General features: G+C 43.2%; 1 protein-coding gene across 1 annotated transcript in view; it reads right to left on the bottom strand.

The window, feature by feature from the left end:
* The window catches only part of DLGAP2 (DLG associated protein 2), a 511080-nt gene that overhangs the window by 322959 nt on the left and 165538 nt on the right, over window positions 1–22583 (bottom strand). Inside the window, exon 2 of the mRNA XM_084826764.1 lies at window positions 3402–3434. The gene's annotated coding sequence lies outside the window, so the exon portion shown is untranslated. The remainder of the gene's footprint in view (window positions 1–3401; window positions 3435–22583) is intronic.

Below are 22583 nucleotides of genomic sequence, written 5' to 3'. Positions count from 1 at the left end.
ATTGCCGAACAGCCAAAGTTCTCCGTTGGTTGTGGCCTGTCTCTTTGGTCTGCTGTTCCTTTAAGAGTTGGAAATGGCTTTGTATACATGTGCAAAAGGCCACTCTACATTGCCCAGTATTCCACAGGTGAACAAGGAAATTGACTTGACAGCAGCTTAATTTGACTTAAAGCTAAAATACACATTAAGTTGCCCACTTTTATTTTAATGGAAAAGGAGCCATGCGGGCCTTGATCCGGAACATATTCCTGATACGATGAGGGCCCTGCACCAGTTTGTCACTAGAAATTCATGTTAACTCCTTTTTATAACTGGTGCTGCTTGCAGTATCTTCAAAGCAAGTGCTGCTCATTGCTGGTACAATGAAAATGAAAATCATGCATGCTCTGAAAATGACGTTTCAGATTTGCAATGTAAGGGCACAGTTCAGCTTAATTTAAGAAATTCTAAGACCACTGACTTCAGTGAGATGAATTAACCAACTGCTGAACCCCAGTACTGAAGAGTGAACTGGTATTTCTGAATAGAAGTTCCAGTCTGGGATTCCTTTTCTGTCCACGCATATCTGATCACCCCAAATCCAGTTAACATTAAGTGAAATCTCTCCCATGGAATAAAGTGGAAATTAAAAATGCTTTCAGAGTGCTGGATGGGTAATTAATTTATTGTAAGCATATACTGCTTTTCAGGTATATAACCTTCCAAAGCAGTTTAAAAAATTGTAAGAAGATACAGTAGAAATAAAGATTAGCACCGCAGAATATCAAGACAGAAGAGCATTTAAGAATCCACAGAAAATCAGTCAGTCAAATTAAGCATCCTACAAATCTTACGCAGAAAAAAAAATGTAACCCCATGGTACTATAAAATAACAGAAACGGTAGAAGCAGGCTTCCAGGGAGAACAAATTCTGAAAGATTACACTCTGAATAGCATTGTTTATCACCTGTGGAATGGTTTATCACCTGTGGAATGTATTGACTTGGCTCCAAAGAACCATGACAGGAAAGAGAAAATGTATTAGTGCTATTGTGTAAACTCTTGAGCAAAGCTAGCAGAAGACATCTTGCAGTGCAGTGTATCAGAGGCTGGGTTACAGTTTAAGAAACAATGAACAAAGAAAATACAGATGGTAGTGTATTAATTCCAGAAGCTCATAAAAACATTATTTATTTATTTATTTAGTGCCCTACCTTTCTACCAAAACATGGCACTCAAGGCACCTGATTGAAAATGAGTTTATGCAAAGAATGAGCTTATGCAAAGTCTTATATAAAACTAACACTAAAGGAGGAACTCCCCGGGTCACTTTTTTCATGCAACACTTTCTCGTTAATTTGGGAACAGTCCTTTCATGTTTATACAAGGTTTTTTGCAAGTGGAACGGCACCTTTGGATTCAAACCACTGTATCCAATAGATTTCATCTATCTCTAGGATGCCCTTTCTGTCCAAGCAGTTCTGCAATAATTCTTGTTAAAAGCAGAGGATGCCGTTGCCAACAGCCAGAGCCCTCTGGAGGGCCTACTGATGTCACCGCTACTGCAGCCACTAGCCTCCCCCTCGTCTGGCTGGGCTGGCTGGCTTACCCATTTGTGTTGGTGGCATTCATGCAGCTGCAGCCAACCAACTCTGCAGCCAACCAGGCAGGTGGGTTGCTGCAGCAGCAGCATATTCAGCTGGAAAAATGGAGTCAAGTGGGTACACAAAGCTTCCAAAGCTGTGTAGCTGCCATTTTTTTAGTCCCGTGGCTGCCATTTTTTAATTCCCCACAATGCAATGCCCAATGCTTGACTCCATTTGATTCTGTTCTTCCAGGTGATTATGCCACCCCCACAGTAACCTGCCTGGAAGAGGAGGAGAGAGACAGGAGGCAGCAGCTGAACAACACCACCAGGTAAGTCTGTCTGCCCACCCTGTGATGGTGATGGAGGAGGAGGCTGGTGGTAGGGGCGGACTGGTGCAGACAGCCCAGCCAAGCCTGTTGCCGGCCAAATTGATTTGAACAGGGAAGTAAACCACAGGGGTAACTCTCCCCCACTATAAGACATTTAACCTTGCCTGGATTGTGCCTACTGTGATCTCATCAATATTCTGATTGCTTTATGTAGAAGCACTCCATACTGTTGGGCTTTCTTCTTCCATTTCATTTAAGATGATCCCACCTTATATTTTCAAAAAATGCCTCAACCTGCACTAGACATTTGTTTTCATAAATTATAGCCCTCTTGGACATAAATCAGTGTGTGTGTGTGTGTGTGTGTGATGCTTAATTATTCGTATTACTTAAGAACAATGGAGAGTCAGTGTGGGTGGCAGTTCAAATAGATGGCTAGGACTAGGAAGGCCCATGTTCAGCTCTCTACTCAGCCATAAAGCTGAGATGACCTTGGGCCAGTTACCCATCCATTAGCCTAACCTACCTCATAGGGTTGTTGTGAGGATACACTGGGTCAGGTGGTAGAACCATGTGTGCCACTTTGATTTCCTTGAAAGAAAGGCAAGATATGACTAAATAAAACAGGGGTAGAAAAACAGGGGTGGGCATATTTGGAAATTTGAGAAACTGTCCTGGGCACAACCTTAAAATGACTGCCATGGGTGGGCATGGCTAGTCCCAAAGAGTAAGTAACCTGCCCAGAGGTATTCATGGGAAATTAAGATGGCAGCAGCTAGAGGCTCCCACTCCTCTTTGAGGCATTCCCAGCTGCCAGTAAGAAAATATAAGAATATTTTTAAATAAAAACTGGGAGGACACAGTGGAGTGTCTAAGTGGGTGTTGCCTACCCCTGTAATAAATACATTAAATTAAAATAGTATGAATTCAACAACTAAAAGCCAACTGTTTGAATTGAAATCTAATTTGCTCCTTTCCCTATTAGCTCAAATTAATGCTTGTGCTCATTCTTGTTGTTGTTGTTCAGTCGTTCAGTCGTGTCCGACTCTTCGTGACCCCATGGACCATAGCACGCCAGGCCTTCCTGTCCTGCGCTCTCTCCCGGAGCGTGCTCAAGTTCATATTCATTGCATCCGTGATGCTATCTAGCCATCTCATCCTCTGCCGTCCCCTTCTCCTTTTGCCTCTCATTCTTACTTCTAATTATACTGACCAATGCACAAGACCCAAGTAAAGGGCCAAATATTTTCATGTTTACTGCAAAAGAATACTGGTCTCCTGCAGCTGCCCGAAGCATGTACTGTTCTTTACTCAGCACTAATTCAATCCCGGGAGGGGGGGGCTAACATCAGTGTGTATTTTTCCTTTTCTTAGCATCACTTCTGATACCACGTTTAATCTACTGCCATGAGAGAAAAAGTGGTAACAGATTAAACAGATCATGCAAGTCAAGCATCACCACTATTGGCTTTGAAAATCATTAAGCATATGGACATACAACTCACCTTCAGGCTCACCACAGAGCGTACACTGTGACTCTGCAAAGGAAAAGAAAGAGAGAAAGTAGTCAGTAGAATCCTTTCCTTATATAGATAATCACTTTTAAACCAGGGATGCCTCATTATCTTCTTGAACTTCTCCTGGCTTGCTGTTGTATTTGTTTGATGTATTATATCTTAGACAATCAACCCCAGAAGGCAGACCTTCTCTCTCTCTCTCTCTCTCTCCACCCCCTGCCCCCCTCTCTTTCTGTCTACAGTAAGCAATGCACAGACTCAGTCAGTGGATGGTCAAGAAAGAGAAGACAGAGGGAGGGATTATAATGATGCCTATGCAACATTATTTTTATGTGCATGGAGAGGGGCATCACTCCACCACCCCCTCTATGCACCTAATCTCCATGGACTGGTCAAAACTTCTGCATATGGCCCTACATGTGAAGGCTCCAACTGTGAGATCTACACACCCCATTATTCTAGTGTACAGATCACATGCTGTGCATCTCTACACATAGTCCCCTAGATCAATATTCTAGGTTGAGTGCACAGGCGGGCTGGGGCTGCTTCTGCAGTTGTGATACCTCCCCCTCCATGCATACAAAAAGAACCAAAAGAACATCTGCATATGGAGAGAGAGAGATGAGATGACATGGCCAACTTTTCTGCCTATACTCTTTCATACCTTTCATACAGGGGTGGGCAACTTGTGGCCCTCCAGATGTCATTGGAATGCAACTCCCATCAGCCTGAGCCAGCATAACCAATGGTGAGGGATGGTGGAAGATGCAGTCCAACAACATCTGGAGGGCCACAAGTTGCCCATGCCTGCTTTAATAGTGGTGAAGAAATTAGAATTTCAAAAGTTGCTTTTTTAAATTTCTGAATGCCATAGGAGTTCTGAACACTGCATCTGGCCAAATATCTTCACAACTGTTGAAGGTACTGGGAGCCAAATGTCAAACATTTGTCCATCACTAACAGAGTACAAGATGTTTCTGACCTCAGTCAGGAATACTACTTCTATTTAAAATTTATGTTAAAATTGATATTCCATCTTTCTGCCTCAAATGGGCTCTCAAGGCAGCTCACATGAACATCCCAACTACTTCTAGTGCTGCTCTTTATTTAGTGCTCACAGAAAGTTAGATGCTGAATGCAGAAAAATATTGAACTTGCTAGGAGAGCTTACTGTCTCCATTAGACAAGCTGAAGTCATGGAAACCCTAATTTAAAAGAGTACTGGGAATTAGGGTTGAGTGAATCAGTCAGTTTAGCTTTTTCCCATATTAAAATTTTTTAAACCTCAACTTCTTTCTCACACAAATACAAAGAACTTTCCAAATTTGGACAAATACTTGTAAAAAAACAACTCGAATGAAATTCTCAGCCATACAAGCCAAATTCAAGAGGTACAGCTATTCCTAGCATGGGGAGGATCATGATGTACCTGCTTGCCCTATACCAGTTAAAGATGAGGAATCTGTAAGAAAAAAAGAGGTGGCAACCCTAATTCAGCGCTAATATAGCTGAATGTACAGGGATTGAAACCCAGACTTTCGAGAGTTAAGCACTTAAAGCCCTGGATGAGGATGGATGAAGCCTGATTTAGTTTCTCCCATATTAGGTTTTAAAAAATAAATAAATCTCAAGTTCTTTTTGTCCTAGATATGGGGAACTTTGCGAATTTTGGTAAATTCTTATCAAAACCATACTGAAATTAAATTCTTATCCATCACAACAGTGGGAATAGGAAAGGGGAGACTTAGGAGATAAGATTTGAGTAAGGAAGTCAAAGCTAGAGTGGTTCAGCAAAGCTTTTCTTAAAAAAGTAGGTTTTGACGGGAGACCCCAACAAGGAAAAAGAAGCACTTTGATGAAAGAGTACCATAATGTTGTTCTGGGCAGAAGATGCATTGCTGCAGAAGCCACACAATGGTATAGTACTCTTTGCTCAGCTTCAATCCTTGGATCATGTTCCGGTATATCAGGTGGTACTAAACATTCAAAACACTTCCCATTTGCATTGCTTATACCATCTTTCAAACTATTATTTGAACTATACAATGTCACTATGTCATCGACAGGTAGCTACTAAATGTTCTGAGCTTATTCACATGTAAGACTTCATTTTATGACTAGGTAATTATTTAACAATTGGCATTTGACTACCAACCTGTAATGGGTATGCAATATTAAATTCAATGGTTTATCTCCATTAAATTGTCACAAAAAATTCTACAGGACTGTAAAGTTTGCACCACAAGCTTTATCACGGGTGTAGCATGTGAACACAAAGAACAAACTAGAGGTTCTATCGACATAATCCCAGTTGTATCTATAAAGTACTTCGAAGGCAATGAGCTTTATTTTCAGTTTTACTTTGAGGGCCTGAAATCAGCGATACACAACCATTTTAAGTCTGTGTATCACATCACTTTAAGAACAGAGATGGGGAATGGAGTTATTTAAAAAGAGAAATGGGCATAGCAGTAGCAAGGGAGCAGAAGTGTGCCTGAAAAGGAGGCTCTAACTTAATCACAGCACTGGAGGATAGAGGTATAAATCTCATGAGCCACCGAAGATTCCTTGGAAAAATATCTCTGTGTTGGTAATTCAGAATACAACATTGTTTCCTTTGAGTCAGCATCATCTCAGCATGATTTCAGGAGCCTGCCTGCTGTTGGGAAGTGCCATCTTTCAGCCGAGAAGTAAAACAAAAGGCACTGATCATTCACAGTAATTAAAAGATATTGTGCAATTTCCTTTGGTAGGCGGCAGTTTACAAATGAGCCTTCTGCATTACAGTTGTTTACATTCTGAAAAGTGGTTTTTTTCAAAAGGCACTTAAACTTCCAGTGTGCTTCATGCAAGGGCCACCTGTCAGCGTGAGAGAATGCCACACATTTGTCTGCCTATTTATTTCCACAGCTTGGGCAAACCTCTGAGGGGACAGGCCTGTCTGCTAAAGCAGGCTTACCTAGGGTTGGCGGAGAATTTCTCCCCGAAAATTCGGGGGGCTGAGCGCCAATGTGTTCGGCCCCCCGAAAAAGTTTTGGGGAGAAATTCTCTGCACCCCCCGCACCCCCCCCCGGGACGGGACTTACCTTTCCCGAATGTCCCTCCCGGCGGCGGGTCCTGGCGGCGGTTCGTCGGGTCTTCGTCAGGGGCGGGGGTGGCAGCCGATCTTTCGACCGGCTGCCGCCGCCGCCATTCCAATAAAAGTAAAAAACAAAACAAAAACGCCCCCGTGATAGGCTACGTGACGATTAACGTAGCCTATCACAGCTAGATTTGCAAAGTCAGCCGTGATAGGCTACGTAAATCGTCACGTAGCCTATCACGGGTGACTTTAAAAAAAAAAGAAAAAAGCGCGTACGCAAATGGCGGCCCCCATAGGGAGCTGCCATTCGCATTCCTTATTTGGTCGCCGTAGTCTACGTAAACCTTTACGTAGACTACAGTGACCAAATAAGGAACGCGAATGGCGGCTCCCTATGGGGGCCGCCATTTGCGTACGAGCTTTTTTTTTTTTAAGTCACCCGTGATAGGCTACGTGACGATTTACGTAGCCTATCACGGCTGACTTTGCAGATCTAGCCGTGATAGGCTACGTTAATCGTCACGTAGCCTATCACGGGGGCGTTGTTGTTTTTTTAACTTTTAATTTCGCGGCCGGGCGAGGCGAGGCGCCTCCTCCCCGGCCTGAATTTCGGCCAGGCGAGGCGGGAAGCCTCCCCCCGGCCTGAACTTCGGGGGGAGAGCAGCGAAGCGCCTCCCCCCACCGCGAAAAGCTGCGAGACCAGGTAAGTGGCTTTCGTGCACTCCTAGGCTTACCCAACCTGGTGCCCTCTGTGTTGGATTACAACTCCCAGGATGCTCCAGCCAGCATAGGTAGCTGGAAGATTCTGGAAGTTTCAGCCCAACACATATGGAAGGCACCAGGCTGGGCAAGGCTGTGCTAAAGTCTTGCTACCTAACTATACAAAGCAGTGGAGGCTGGTGGCTCAGATTTCAGTGGGGCTGTGACTCCATTCTGGGTTTCAGCCAGAACTCTAAAGGTCCTATCCAAGCTGCTGAACCCTATCCCCAAAATAGGTTCAGCACCATGGAGAGCTCCTTTAGTGTTCTGGCTGGTTCTGACTGAATCCCAGAATGGATTCATAGCCCCACCAAAATCAGTGCCATCAGCCTCCACTGCTACAAAGCACAACATCAAGATGTCTGCTTCCTTTCCCTCACCTACCCTTTCAAGGCTGACTAGGGACTCTGGCATTCTTTGGGTTCATGAACAAATTAACAACCTCTCCTTGCATCGAGGACCTGTAAGCAAATTAATTTCTTAGGGCACAGCGAATGAAATGTGAAATCTTAATTTACTGGCAATCCTTTCCAAAACAAACAAACAAACAAACCCTGACCTTTTGCCTCTTTCAGGGCTGATTCAGATGTTACTAAGCCCTGGGATTCTGCCTTGTGTGAGGGAAGCAGGCCTTAGTCTCATGTGCTCCTTCTCTCTCCCACCCATTCCACCACAGCTCCCTCCCCAGCAGAAAGAATGTAATGAGATTTCTCTAACCTTCTGCAATAAAATCTGACACAAATTAACACACTAATCAGCATGGCATCCAACACACTTAGACAAATATTATACATCTTCAGGCTATATAAAAACATATAGCTAATTATGCCCCTTCATCTCATGTCTCCGATGCTGCTATTGTTGATTAGCAAATTTGCCCAGCCATGTAGTGGCATTCAGTTGTTTTAATAAGCCAATCCATTTAACCTCTTAATTAAGTTGTTTTCCATTCCTGTCTTGGAAAATAAATTGCACGAGGTAAAATATGACAAGCAGAATGTGCATTTGCAGTGAGAATGTGGATACACTTTGACCGAGATAGGAGTCTATGTCAATAACTGCTGCAGTAACAGTTTTAATTAACAATATTCATATTAAAAATGTACTTAGACTTCAACCCGCTGTCTGTTCAAAGCTGAATATTCTCTTTGTCTACAAACGTCTAGTGTCCATGATTATGTTTCCTGAAATCATGTCTCATATTAGTTGACAGCCGCCCTTACAGCGCTGATGTCCAGTATCACACTTCTGTTCTTTAATTTCTTAATTGATACTGTAATTCTCCACCTCCTCCCACATGGCTGTATGGAAAATCTCTTTCACTCAGCTGTCTGTTTTCAGCAACTGATTGATGTGTTAATTCTTTTCTGCTTCCATGAGAGAGGGGCAAAGTGATTTAAAGACAGATAGAGCACAATTATATCATATAACTTATTTGTATAGTTCAATTCAGTTGACCTGTGTGAAAACTGGAAAAAAATGTGATGACAAAGAAAGACTCTCAACATTAAAACCCTCTAGACCAGACACCAGGTCCATTTATCTATATGATCGAGCCCCAAAGATTTATTTATTTGTTTATTTTAAACATTTATGCCCCATCTTTCTTCCACCTGAGCTCAAGGTGGCTAACAACAAGGATAAAACCATGAACAGAGCAAACCTATAGTCCCTAGGAGAGTGTCTCAGGGACAAAAAGATACAGTGAAATCCCCTTTCTACGATGTTGGACAGGGAGGGATCCAAGATTGGGCTATTCCCCTGCTCCTGCCCTCTTGTACCTTTCATGTAAAGAACCATAGCAGTGACCTCAGACGACCTCAGAGAAGTTAAGAAGGTGGGCAAGAAGAAAGAGGAGAGGCATGGATCCATATATTAATGTTCAAGCTTGTATAATACAGCGTGATTATGAGAATAACAGAATAATTTGTCCTAATCACTATACACACCCTTTTTCTCAGTGTAAATTTAATGAAAATATATGATTCTTGCCTCTGCCTCTGTGCTCTGTTTGGGGCCTTGGATGTCTTTCTTCCACTTTGTATGGGTGACAAGTTTCTCTTATGGTGTAAAACTCCAGACTAGAAATTTGAGAGCTTTCCTTAAAGGAACATGAAGAAAATGATGCAGAAAAAAATCTCTTGATATAGTTTAGTCTAGACTATTTATGAGAAATGAAAGTGGAGCATCACTCTGCTTCTATCTCTTCTCTTGTTCAAGACCTTTGATTTATGAAAGTGTGCAGCAATCAGTGATAAGGGGAATCCTCTTTGTGGGATTACTGCAAACAAGAGAAGCAATAGTTTTGCCGCACTCTAGAATGTTGCGTACACCTAATCATCGGTAGGAGGCAATATCTTTGAACCATCATCTGCTATTCCTGAACTGCACAATCCAGAGAATGTAGTTTTTACAGATTCCTTGGAGGGCACCCCCTGATGCATGTCTCATGGTCCCCACACCATAGGAACCAGCAGCTGCAAAATCAGACAATGGTCCTTTAAGGAATACAGGCAGCTCTTTGAAGGGAGTGGGATTAACAGCAGGTCCAGACCAGGCAGCCTTCAGAAGGCCTTTGCATGTTGCTGAGACAACAGCTCTCTTTGGGTGAGTTCCAGTCAGTACCTGCCACAATAATCTGTTCAAGGTCCTGGATGTTCCTACCTGGCCTTGCCTATTGTGATCCCACGTGGCCTGAGGCAACTCTGCTGTATTGGAAGTGCTACTGCTTTGAATCTGCCTCTGCTGAGGTTCTTGAGCCAAACAAGGACAGAACATCATCCTTCTTTTCATTTAAAAGCTTTGACACCAAGAAATCACCCTTCACAATGACCTACAGACCAGAATCACAACTTTATAAAACACACTGCAATGAGGGGTGTGGCGAAAGAAGCTTTTGTCAAAAGTGTTCTAAAAATCCAAGTAAACAACGTCTATTCAATCATCCTTATCCGCATGGTTGTTGGCACTTCTTTTTCTTTTACAAATTATATGCTGGTTCAGTATTTGGAGAGTATGTTACAGCTAAAATGCTCATCCATGTGTATACTGTGAAGTATTCTGTGTGGTAACATTCTTCAACTTCCTCTACTACCCTTTTCCTTTTTAAACCCGAGACTGGCAACCACAGCCTGGGAATTTTTATTTTTATTTTATTTTGCAGGAAGACTATATCCCCCACAAGGATATTGTTCTCTATCTCCCATGACATGTATATATGACACAATAAAGAATTTGTGTGGGTATTGTGCTATTAGCTAGCTGTGGTTAAGCCATGAATCCATATACACACACTGGATACGCCTTATACATTTTCACAAAGCAGCAAGAAGCCTAAAATGAAACCAGCAAATCTAGCTGAAGACAGAATGAACTTTGAAAAGTTGTTCTAAATACTACATTTAATGCTTCACATTTTCCTCTCATTTATGTCAATGCAAGGTTACTACAGAATATTTCTCTGTCATTGTTTGTCTGCATAATGCTTTACTGATGTCAGGGAAATAGAATTTACAGTCTATTTTCTGCCATTTAAAGAGATATAAAGTATGTATACATTATCATGGGACTGAGTACAGCTGGGAGCCAAGGTATAATTTAGAGCAATGCTCAGAGGCTATTAGTCATTTTCAGGAATTTGCTTCAATATCTGTATCTAAATACAACTATGTGTCAGGGCCATAAAACCTGACTGTATTATGAATTCTGTTTAACTTCCATTCCCCCTTTTCATATCTCCCTGCGTTTCCCCCTTCTCTGTTCATACATTTTTGTTAAATCTGGCACTCACCTAACCAGAAGAACACAGCACCTCCAGCTGAAAAATAAATGTGGCAGGTCTATTGGAAAACTGTGGGGTCTTGTGGGATCCCTCAAGGCTCTATTCATCATAACAAAGCCATCACCTTCAATTTAGCTCTACTGCAGAGTAAGTCTTCATGACAAGCTTCTAGTTCAACATAGAGTGTTCTGAGCCAAATGAGCCTTGAGGGAAGGCTAGGTGGAAGAGACCAAGACTCCCTACCCCTAACCCCCACCCCAAAAAGGGGGGAGAAAGGGGAGCTACAGAAAAAACACACCAGACCAGCCATGAAAAAGTTGTCTGTTGTTCACAGAAAAGTGATACAGTAAGTGACAACAGTGCTGGGCAGACAAGGGGGCTGAATCAGGATGAATACAACTGTATTCATCCAGCATTCTGTTCACACAGTGGCCAAACAGCTGCCCACAGGAAACCCACAAGCAGAACATGAGTGCAACAGCAGCACCCACCTACCCATGTTCCTCAGCAACTGGTTTATTCCACACATTATGTACTTTTGCACCATCCATTCTGAATCTTTTTCATGATGCTCCCATAAATTATTTCAAATACACTGCAGATCTCATCCAGTCATTTTGAACCCTCTGTGGCCCAAATTAGGGGGAAAGTGGGAAAGCAATAGCCCCAAACTTTTACACTGACTTGATAGAAAATTTGATGATAGGGTTGTTCTTTTAAATGTGTCCTATAAAAAAAAGGCAGGTCATTTTGCAGATAACTTTTAATCAAGATCTGGGTGGTTGTTGCCTATAACATTGCAGAGATTATCTTGTCCTCAGATATTGCCACGAAATGACACAATAATGGGCTTTTCCTCATGACCTATCACCACTTCAACTACATCGCCTCAGATTCAGGACATGAATGGAAAAAAAATTAGTAAATGAGTACATTTTGGTTAGTCAGATTGCTTTTCTTCTTTCCTGTCAGAGATAAAGCTAAGCAAAGAAGAATAAAATATGCTGTGAAGCATTTAACAAAAATATATTTTATATTTATTGACATATGTCAGATGAATGTTCATTTCGATTCACAGTTATGTGTATCTTCCTTCACATATAAATCCAGTTGGCATAGCAAAAAGAAGCATGAAAGGAGAAAAGAAAAAACAATTGGAGTGCTGCTGTAGGCCATCAACACTGCCAGGAGGTGGCCACTGACACAGGGGGAAGCCCACCAGAGAGTGAAGCATTCAGGAAAACTCATAAGCTTGCTCAACATTTCGTGGCATTTTAGTTATTCCTAATAGTGTTATTGCCCTATTATTGCTTTCTTTCTTTCATCATATGTTATAGTGGATTAGCATGATGGCTGTGATTATGTATCAAGTAGTCTGTGTGCGTGCGTGTGCGTGCGTGTGTGTGTAGAGTAGGGATGTACAGATTATGTTAAATCCATTCCGTCTGTGTTTTGCCAATTGACATGCTGCCCTAAGATCTTGCCAGAACAAGGTTAAACAAGCAGACAGTTAAAACGCAGTTAAACTGTGCAAGAAGCCAGAAATACAACAGGAATTGCTTTGGAATCAGAGGAAGACTGTATTCAAGATCTGGACCTGGTTATGAGTGTATTTGGCTGGAGTGGAGTTTTAAGGAATTTGGTCTGAGGTAAAAGAAGTCGTTAAGAGACTTGTAAGAGCAACAGTGTCTCTTGAGTCCTTAAGAAGCATCAGCAAGTATTCTTTTGAAAACCCCAAAGTAAATATTAGTACTCCCTTATGTACAAAATATCACTTTAATAAATTAAGGGTGCAATCCTATGGACATAGGTGGCTGCCTCCAAACTCAGAGGTGACCACCTATCCAATGCAGGGCAGGAGAAGTGCAGAGGGGATCTTCCCCTCTGCGCTTCAGCCACCCTGCAATTGCAGCTACTAGACAGCCAATTTCGGCTGTCTAGCTGCAGGAAGGCGGAATGGGGGAAGTGGCTGCTGGGTGACACATAGGATGTGTCATACCAGCCTTTCCACCTTCCCTGCCCCAGAATGCCCCATTTTTGCCACTCCGTGCTCCTCTTCTGAGAGTGGAGTGCAGGGCCGCTCCGAGCTGCCTGTGAGGCAGCACATGGGGGGGTCAGTTCTCTGGGAACAGACCTCGAAGTGCAGGCGCTGAGGTCAGGCCACACTCTGGTGGGCTTCCTCCTGTGTCAGTGGCCACCTCCTGGTAGTGTTGATGGCCTACAGCAGCACTCCAATTGTTTTTTTTTCTTCTTCTTTCATACTTCTTTTTGCTATGCCAACTGGATTTATATGTGAAACCAACATATCCTATGGCTGTCTAGCCACTGACTAGCGGCCATAGGATTGCTCCCTCCATTGTTTAATAGTTCATCTGGTCTCTAGTGTTGGAGCCCATCTCACACCTAAGCCTCTTATACCAGCTACTGGGAAGTTTCAAAGTATTCTTATTATAAAAATTTCAGTTGTATGTCTGTTATCCCATGATTTTATAAGCTAGGCTATGTCTATTCTACCTCTGTGTGAAATTGCCATGCTAAACAAAGACACAGCGCCTTATCAGAGACTCAGAAATGCCAAGAATGTGTTTACTAGAGTACAAGGCTACTTCTCTGTGCATGCCTAGATATATAAAAGGCGCTGCCTGTTTTCTGTCTCCCTCTCAGCTGGACAAAGAGAGTAGGACAGCGCAAGCGTAAGACAGCCCCCAAAGGTCTTGCCTATATAAACTTTTGGATCACATCACTTGATTGTGACCTTTGTTGGAGCGTTAGCCCCAAGGGTTGCCTTATTCTGCAGAATAAAATCGTGTTGGACCGGATCTCTGCCTCCTCTCGTTCTTGGTAAACAAATTGGAAAGTCTACCAGGGAAAAGAACACAATTTTTGTAACATTCTAATGAAATTGGTGGCAGTGTAAAAGAGGCATGTTGTGGAACTCTGAGTTATACTGGCAGACAGTTCCTTAGGCCCTGAAATATAAGCATTTGCTATAAATAAGAAACCCCATAGGTGGGACTGCCCAGTGAAGGAGTAGTTCCCCCACAGATGGTGGCAGTGCTGGAAGAAAAAATCCCCCATACCCTCCCCAAGTGAAAAACTGGTCCACCAGTCCACAGAATCTGTGTGACTTGGAAAAAGCTGGTCTGCTGCAAAATCTGCAGGTCAGATTCACAAAAATCCAAATTCATTAGAATCTGTTGCGGATTTCTCCAACATCCCCAGTGTAGAGTAGTTTATATTGCAAGAATCCAGGGTATGCCTGTTTGCTTTGCAGACTGAAGTTGCTTACTCTGCAGAATTTCCTATCAAGTGAGAGCCAAACCACCCAGTTTCAAGGCTGCTAGGTAGCTAAGCAGAAGCCGTTCTGCTAAAGTAAAGTAAAAAGTAAAGGCATGTGCTTGGAGACATCACCGGGGAGAGGACTAAAGCAGCTACCTGCCCCTGCTGACTGGCCATTCTGGAATCAGCACAGGTTTATCCTAGGTCAAGTTATTCCCAAACTCTGTGCCAGAGTTCACGAGTGAGATAGTTGCTCCTTTTGTTATGTTAATTAAATCATCAGAACTCCTGTGAACCCAGCGGATCCATCCACAAAGGAGGTTTGCCACTATGTCTCAGCATGATTTACTGTTATGGCCTTGCCTTATCCAGTCAGCCTCTGCTGGGGGTGGGTAATACTGATGTGTCTCTGTCTTGGGTGTGATTGAATCATCTAACCATTCCTGATGCAAAGACAGAGCCTGGGCATGCCACTGCCCTAGCAAGGTCCTCTAGCTACACCTGCCCTGGGCCTTCCAATCAGTGCGAGAGAGAAGCCATAGCATCGCTCCAGCACATTGTGGGAAATGAAAATGGTGGTCTACAGTGGCGGTGCGTGTTTCTAGGATCCTCCATTTTTATTTCCAACAATGCCACAGAGTAACATGGCACTATGGGAATTTAAAATGGCGGCTTGCCACCCAGTGCTGGTTAGAATGCTGCTGTGGGCCATCAGCACTGCCAGGAGGTGGCCACTGACACAGAAGGAGGCCCACCAGAGGGTGGAGTGTTCTGGAAAACTCAAAAGCTTGCTCAATATTTTGTGACATTTTAGATAGTCCTCATAATGATATTGCCCTATAGCTGGTTTTGGATTTTTCTAATGAACAAACATTCCTGCCTACGTTCTCAGATTGCTGAAGTGCATTTCCCTAATTCACAAGCAAGTATGACATCAAAAAATGTGTTATGACACAAATTCAAGAGTGAAAGTGTCTATGCTTCAATATGTTTCTAGCTCTCTTATCATCCAAACCCCTTTTGTCATTCTTTTAAATAGCTATTTATTATAAGTTATTTGTCCTCTTTTTAATTATGGAACATTGGATCATCCTGTATCATTTGTATCTAAAGGAAAATTTGCTTAAAGAGTATAAAAAACCTGGATCAGACAAAAGAAGCGCTTTTAACATGTAATATTTCCTTTTAAAAAAATAGGACACATAACCAGTACTGCTCTTTATATTTCCATGATTATGAATTAAGTAGTGTCTGTGTATAGAGAGAAGTCTTTGTAAATATTGCACAAAGAACCTGGAAAAAATCTCACTTTACTGCAACTTTAGTTCTATACAACCTTAATCTGTTACCAGACTCTAAAAATGCTACCAGCTGTGTAAGACAAAAAACAAAACCCAAAAACAAACCACACACACACACACACACAACTATCTTGAATTCCCAATATATCTTCATTTGCCCTACCTTAGCCCCAAATTTGCTGTCAAAGTAAATATAAAAGGAATGTCTGTTGAACATAAGTAACGAAGTGAAATGTAGGTCACGATGCATTTTCAGATAATCTTTGCAATCGGCCTGCACAAGGTTTGACTGGCCAAGCAAATGCAGCACACCAGCCATGTTTGGCAGTCCAACAGAGACCCAATAAACCTCCTGTTTTGCTGACTGCCTGAGTCTGCAAAAGGGGGAGGCTGTCAATCACCTGGCAGGACACATTACATAGCAAGTGTGGTATAAGTGACTCAGGGAGTCACAAGTTCTGCAGCTCTGACAAGTTATGAACTAAGAACATAAGCAGCTAGTGATGCCAATGAAATCTGCAAAGAACTAGCTCAAATACGAATTTTCACTGCTTACCATACTTGCTTTAGTATAAGTTGGGCATCCTTTATCTAATTATTAGATTATAATACACTTACTCTATTTGTAATTAATAAGGAAACATAATTCAAAATGATGTCCTGTTTTTCCACTTGTGCAATCAGTATTTACATATAGGTTAGACCAGTAGACGCTGCTCAGTCCTTCCTGCCTAATAGCATTTTAGACTGGTCCCGACATGGTCATTGCTGGGAGTAGCTTTTCCATTTCAAATTTTGAGTCATCAAGTCCTGCTGCCCACCTCTGGAATCCCCACTTCTACTGAGAACGCACACTGTCACTTATCAGCATCAGGCTCCATTTCCACATTCACCAGACACTGTGGAGAATGTGCACATATTAGCAGCTTGACCAAGGAATTGTACACAAAGTCTTGTAAATGTGGATGATGTGTTTTGCACTCTGGTGAATGTGCAGTCTCTCCAAGAGGAGAAACTGCATAATGATCAGCAGATATGTGAAGTACTCTGTTTATGCCGCCAGTTTATGCATATCTTCCAACACTATCTGGAGACTGCTAACTGACGAGATAATAGACAAAAAAATACCCTTTGGCTGTCCCTTATTTGCATGCATTTTCCATGATGTTTGGCTGGTGTTTAGGCAGATTCGCCATTCAACTCACATTAACCACAATATATGCAAACTAAAACAAAATATATTTAAAAGTTGCTCCTCAGCTCTGGAACTCCCTTCCTGTTGAGAGGTGCCTGAACCTTTATTAGAAGCAATAAAAGGACTTTTTGGTTTGGGACAGGAATAAGCAAGAGTTTATGATGGCAACATGTTTTAGTAGTGTTTTTATAGATGGGGATTATCTTTTACATCTGCTTAGCAATTATTGTAGTAATGCTGCATTAATACTTTATGTCCAATCACCCTTTAAAGCCATCCAAATTGGTGGCCATTGCTTCACCTTGGGGTAGTGAATTCCATAGTTTTAACTATGTGCTGTGTGAAGAAGTCCTTCCCTTCATCTGTCCTGAATCTCCCACCAATCAGCTTCATGGGATGACCTTGGCTACTATGAGGGAGGGAGAAAAATGTCTCCCTATCCACTTTCTCCAACCATGCATAATTGTGTACACCTCTATCATATCTCCTCTTACATGCTCGTTTTTAAAAAAGTTCAACAGTCCCAGATATTGTCAGATTTCGTCATGAGGGGACCTCTTTGAGGGGGGCATTCCATACACAGCATGCCACAACTGAGAAGGCCCTCCCTCTTGAAGCCACCTGTCTATCTTCCTTGCCTGCCAGATGGTGGGTGGATGCTTCTCAAGAGCGGGTGCCAGTTCCAGTTATGTGCATCCCCCACTCAGTGCTCTGAACAGTCTAAAGCACTATATAAATGCTAAGTGGTGCTATCATTATTATCTCAGATTACCTCAGGTTAGGAACTCATTCCCACTAAATTGCCTCTTAAGCAGCTGAAAGTGTCTGTTCAGAAAGCAGCTGGCATCAGTATCAGAGAATATTTGCCACAAACTCTGGCCCATATAATGCTACACCCCAGTTTAAGCATAATAGGAATGACCAGAAGCAAGAAAGCCTTGGGCTCTTGCACTCTTCCCTCCCCTTCCCTCCTCCAACATGGCTACAAGGAAGAGATCAGAAGCACCCACCTCCTGGTGGAGAACGCAGCAGCCAGGATGCTGAGTAGGGTGCGCATATTACACCATTGTTGAAGCAATCACACTGGCTACCTATTAGCTACTGAAACAAATGTCTTTTGGGAGCGATCTACATTGCGCCCACCATCGCAATGAATTCAGTGTCCCATCGGGTTAAACGCTCTCGCAGTAAAACGTGATTATTCACACTCACCCATTTTCCCCATTGCAGTGCTTCATCGAATGCGCAAGCTCAGTTCACACTCGAGCACTGTGCTGTTTTCCTGCTGTTTTCCTGCACGCGCTTGTCTGATCTCGGATGCTAAATGGCGTTGGCCCCGGTCAGTAGTTGGATGGGCGACCACCTGGGAATCAGGCTTCCTTCACTGAGCAGGGGGTTGTTCTATCCCTTCAAATGAGACTAAGTTATACCCCCTCCTATCCCCCGCTCTAGATGTGTTTTTTAAAATTAAGCGTTATCCTCGCAGAATCGGGGCTTCTCTGCGATGTTTTTTTTTTCTAATTGAGGCATGATCTTCGAAGCTTTGAAGTTGTGAAGCCTGATTCCCAGGCGGTCTCCCATCCAAGCACTGACAGGGCTGACCCTGCTTAGCTTCCGAGATCAGACAAGCGCGCGCACATCCAGCCCTTTGCTTGTTGCTAAGGAGACAGGGGCTGCTGAGGAAGCTATGTGATCTGTAGCAGGAAGAAGACATGGGGCCATGGAGAGCTGTGATTGGACAGGAGGGAAATACAAACACCACCGCATATGGACAGGCGGGGGAGGGGACTACGACTGGATATGGTAGCGAAAGCGGAAAATCAGAGCACATTAAGGGGAAATACCAGGATATTAGGGTATTGAAAGCGGGAGCACGGAAGTGGGAAATTCTGGTTCCAATTCGAGGCGGCTACTACGTAGTGTGAAAGGCAGGCAGTGAAACCTCATTGGAAGTGAAAAAAAGGCGGTTAGTGTAGATCCAGCCTTGGACATCACAAGATCTCTTCAATAAGGGATTATCTAATTTGGCTAATTCTGTTGGTGCAAAATGCTTCTTTTAAACATATGTTTTGGCAATGTTCAGTAGTTGCTTCTTTTGGGGGAAGAGGTTATTATACAGATAAATTTTGTACTGTAACAGTCTTTAATATTCACTGATGTACATGCTCTTTTAAGTTATTTACCTGCTTCATGGAAATTAACAAATTGTCAGCATAAATGGATTCTCTGTGCTCTTTTGACAACTGAAAGACTAATATTACAAGATTGGAAGGATAAACACTTACTTCCTACAATGCAATGAATTAAGGACCTTACAACACTTTCAATATTTGAACAGATAGCATATAGACACCACCTTCAAATGGATACTTTAGACATTTGGTCTGCTTTTGCTGAAGACTATATATAATTGCTAGAAAGGTGTATACATTTTATATATATTATTTGCTATGCATATATACAAATTCATGTCTGCATATTTTAAAAAATGGAGGGGGGGAGTTTAGCAGCCACACTAGGGACTACTTCACGGGTGCCAATGGAGTCCCGCGGCTGCTATGGCACTGGAGTGTATTGTAATTGTTTGCCTTGTCCTGGGTAGTTCGTCCTCATTTTGTGTAAAGCTACGGTGACACACCTACTGGAGAAGGAAATGGCAACCCACTCCAGTATTCTTGCCAAGAAAACCCCATGGAACGTATCACAAGGCTAAAAGATATGACGCCGGAAGATGAGCCCCTCAGGTCGGAAGGTTTCCAATATACTACTGGGGAAGAGCTGAGGGTATTTCCAAGTAGCGCCAGAAAGAGTGAAGCGGCTGGGCCAAAGCCGAAAGGACACTCAGCTGTGGATGTGTCCAGTGGTGAAAAGAAAATCCGATGCTGTAAAGAACAATATTGTTTAGGAACCTGGAATGTAAGATCAATGAATCAAGGAAAGCTGGAGGTGGTCAAACATGAGATGGAAAGATTGAACATCGACATCTTGGGAATCAACGAACTAAAATGGACAAGCATGGGCGAATTTAATTCAGGTGACCATTATATCTACTATTGTGGGCAAGAATCCCTTAGAAGAAATGGAATAGCACTCATAGTCAATCAAAGGGTAGGAAAAGCAGTACTGGGGTACAATCTCAAAAATGACAGAATGATCTCAGTACGAATCCAAGGCAAACCATTCAATATCACAGTATTTCAAGTCTATGCCCCAACCACTGAGGCTGAAGAAGCTGAGGTTGATCGGTTCTATGAAGACCTACAACACCTTCTAGAACTAACACCAAAAAAAGATCTCCTTTTCATCATAGGGGATTGGAATGCTAAAGCAGGAAGTCAAGAAATCACTGGGATAACAGGCAAGCATGGCCTTGGTGTACAAAATGAAGCAGGACAAAGGCTAATACAGTTTTGCCAAGAGAACACGCTGATCATAGCAAACACTCTTTTCCAACAGCACAAGAGGCGACTCTACAAATGGACATCACCAGATGGCCAATATCGAAATCAGATTGATTATGTCCTTTGCAGCCAAAGATGGAGAAGCTCTATACGGTCAGTCAAAACAAGACCTGGCGCTGACTGTGGCTCAGATCATGAGCTTCTTATTGCAAAATTTCAGCTTAAATTGAAGAACATAGGGAAAACCACTAAACCATTCAGGTATGACCTAAATCATATCCCTTATGAATATACAGTGGAGGTGAGGAATAGATTTAAGGGATTAGACCTGATAGACAGAGTGCCTGAGGAACTATGGACGGAGGTCCGTAACATTGTTCAGGAGGCAGCAATGAAATCCATCCCAAAGAAAAAGAAATGCAAGAAAGCCAAGTGGCTGTCTGATGAGGCTTTACAAGTAGGGATGGACGGAACACTTACCTTCCGTTCCGTTCTGTTTCCGCTGGGGGGAAGGTGCTCCATCCCTCCCCTCGGAATCCTTGACGGGGGGGAGGCGATCCAGTCCTCCCCCCTGGAATCCTGCCTGGCTGGCTCCGCTCCGTGGCCAAGCCGCGGAGCTGCCGGCCGGCTCCGGCTGCCCACAGCCGGACATGCTGCAGCCCTGCTGGGACACAGATGGTGGCTGTTGTAGCCACCACCATTTGCGTCCCTGTATTTAGCCGTGATAGGCTATGTAAATATTTACGTAGCCTATCACGGCAGGGGGGAAAAAACCCCAGCCTACGCAAATGGCGGCGGCTACCGCCATTTGCGTACACTGGGTTTTTTCTCCCTGCTGTGATAGGCTACATAAGTATTTACGTAGCCTATCACGGCAGGGGGGAATAATCCCAGCATACGGAAATGGCAGTAGCCGCCGCCATTTGCGTACGCTGGTTTTTTTTCCCCCCTGCTGTGATAGGCTACGTAAATACTTACGTAGCCTATCACAGCCTCCTCAGGGACGCAAATGGCATCCCTGAGTTAGCCGTGATTGGCTATGTAAGTATTTACGTAGCCTATCACGGCTATGAAGAGGAAGAGAATGGCGGCCGCAGGACGGCCACCATTCGCAAAGCAGCGCAGATGGGAGCAGGTAAGTGCTCTGTTTTATGCACCTTTTGTGGGTTCGGGGCGGCGGGGACTTTGTCCTGCGCGCCTTTCGTGGGTTGGGGGGGTGGGGGCTTCGTTCCGCGACGGATTTCGGGGGGCCGAATGCACTGGCATTCGGCCTCACTGAGATCCATCCTGGAATTCTCTGACATCCCTATTTACAAGTAGCTGAGAAAAGAAGGGAAGTGAAAAGCAAGGGAGAAAGGGGAAGATATACCCAGCTGAATGCAGAGTTCCAGAGAATAGCAAGGAGAGACAAGAAGGCCTTCTTAAATGAACAATGCAAAGAAATCGAGGAAAACAATAGAATGGGAAAGACTAGAGATCTCTTCAAGAAAATGGGAGATCTCAAGGGAACGTTTTGTGCAAAGATGGGCATGATAAAGGACAAAGAAGGCAGGGACCTAACAGAAGCAGATGAGATTAAGAAGAGGTGGAAAGAATACACAGAAGAACTATACAGGAAAGATCTGAATGTCCCTGATAGCCATGACAGTGCAGTCACTGAACTTGAGCCAGACATCCTAGAGAGTGAAGTCAAGTGGGCCTCAGGAAGCATTACTAACAACAAAGCTAGCGGAGATGACAGTATTCCAGCTGAGCTATTTAAAATCCTAAAAGATGATGCTGTTAAAGTGCTGCACTCAATATACTAACACATTTGGAACACTCATTAGTGGCCACGAGACTGGAAAAGGTGAGTTTACATTCCAATTCCAAAAGAAGGGCATGCCAAAGAGTGTTCGAACTACCATACAATCGCGCTGATTTTACATGCCAGCAAGGTTTTGCTCAAAATCCTACAAGCTAGGCTTCAGCAGTATGCGAACTGAGAACTACCAGAAGTACAAGCTGGGTTTCGAAGAGGCAGAGGAACTAGAAATCAAATCGCCAACATTCGCTGGATCATGGAGAAAGCAAGAGAATTCCAGAAAAACGTCTATTTCTGCTTCATTGACTACACTAAAGCCTTTGTGTGGATCACAACAAACTGTGGCAAATTCTTAAAGAGATGGGAGTACCAGACCACCTTACCTGTCTCCTGAGAAACCTGTACGAGGGTCAAGAAGCAACAGTAAGAATTGGACATGGAACCACCGATTGGTTCAAAATAGGGAAAGGAGTACGACGAGGCTGTATATTGTCGCCCTGCTTATTTAATTTATATGCAGAGCACATCATGAGAAATGCCGGGTTGGATGAATCACAGGTCAGAATTA

The sequence above is a fragment of the Heloderma suspectum genome, chromosome 1 (assembly GCF_057233095.1).
Source record: "Heloderma suspectum isolate Gila_16-S chromosome 1, 16-S_ref, whole genome shotgun sequence".
Lineage (NCBI taxonomy): Eukaryota > Metazoa > Chordata > Lepidosauria > Squamata > Helodermatidae > Heloderma > Heloderma suspectum.
This window is presented reverse-complemented; position numbering and strand designations above follow the sequence as displayed.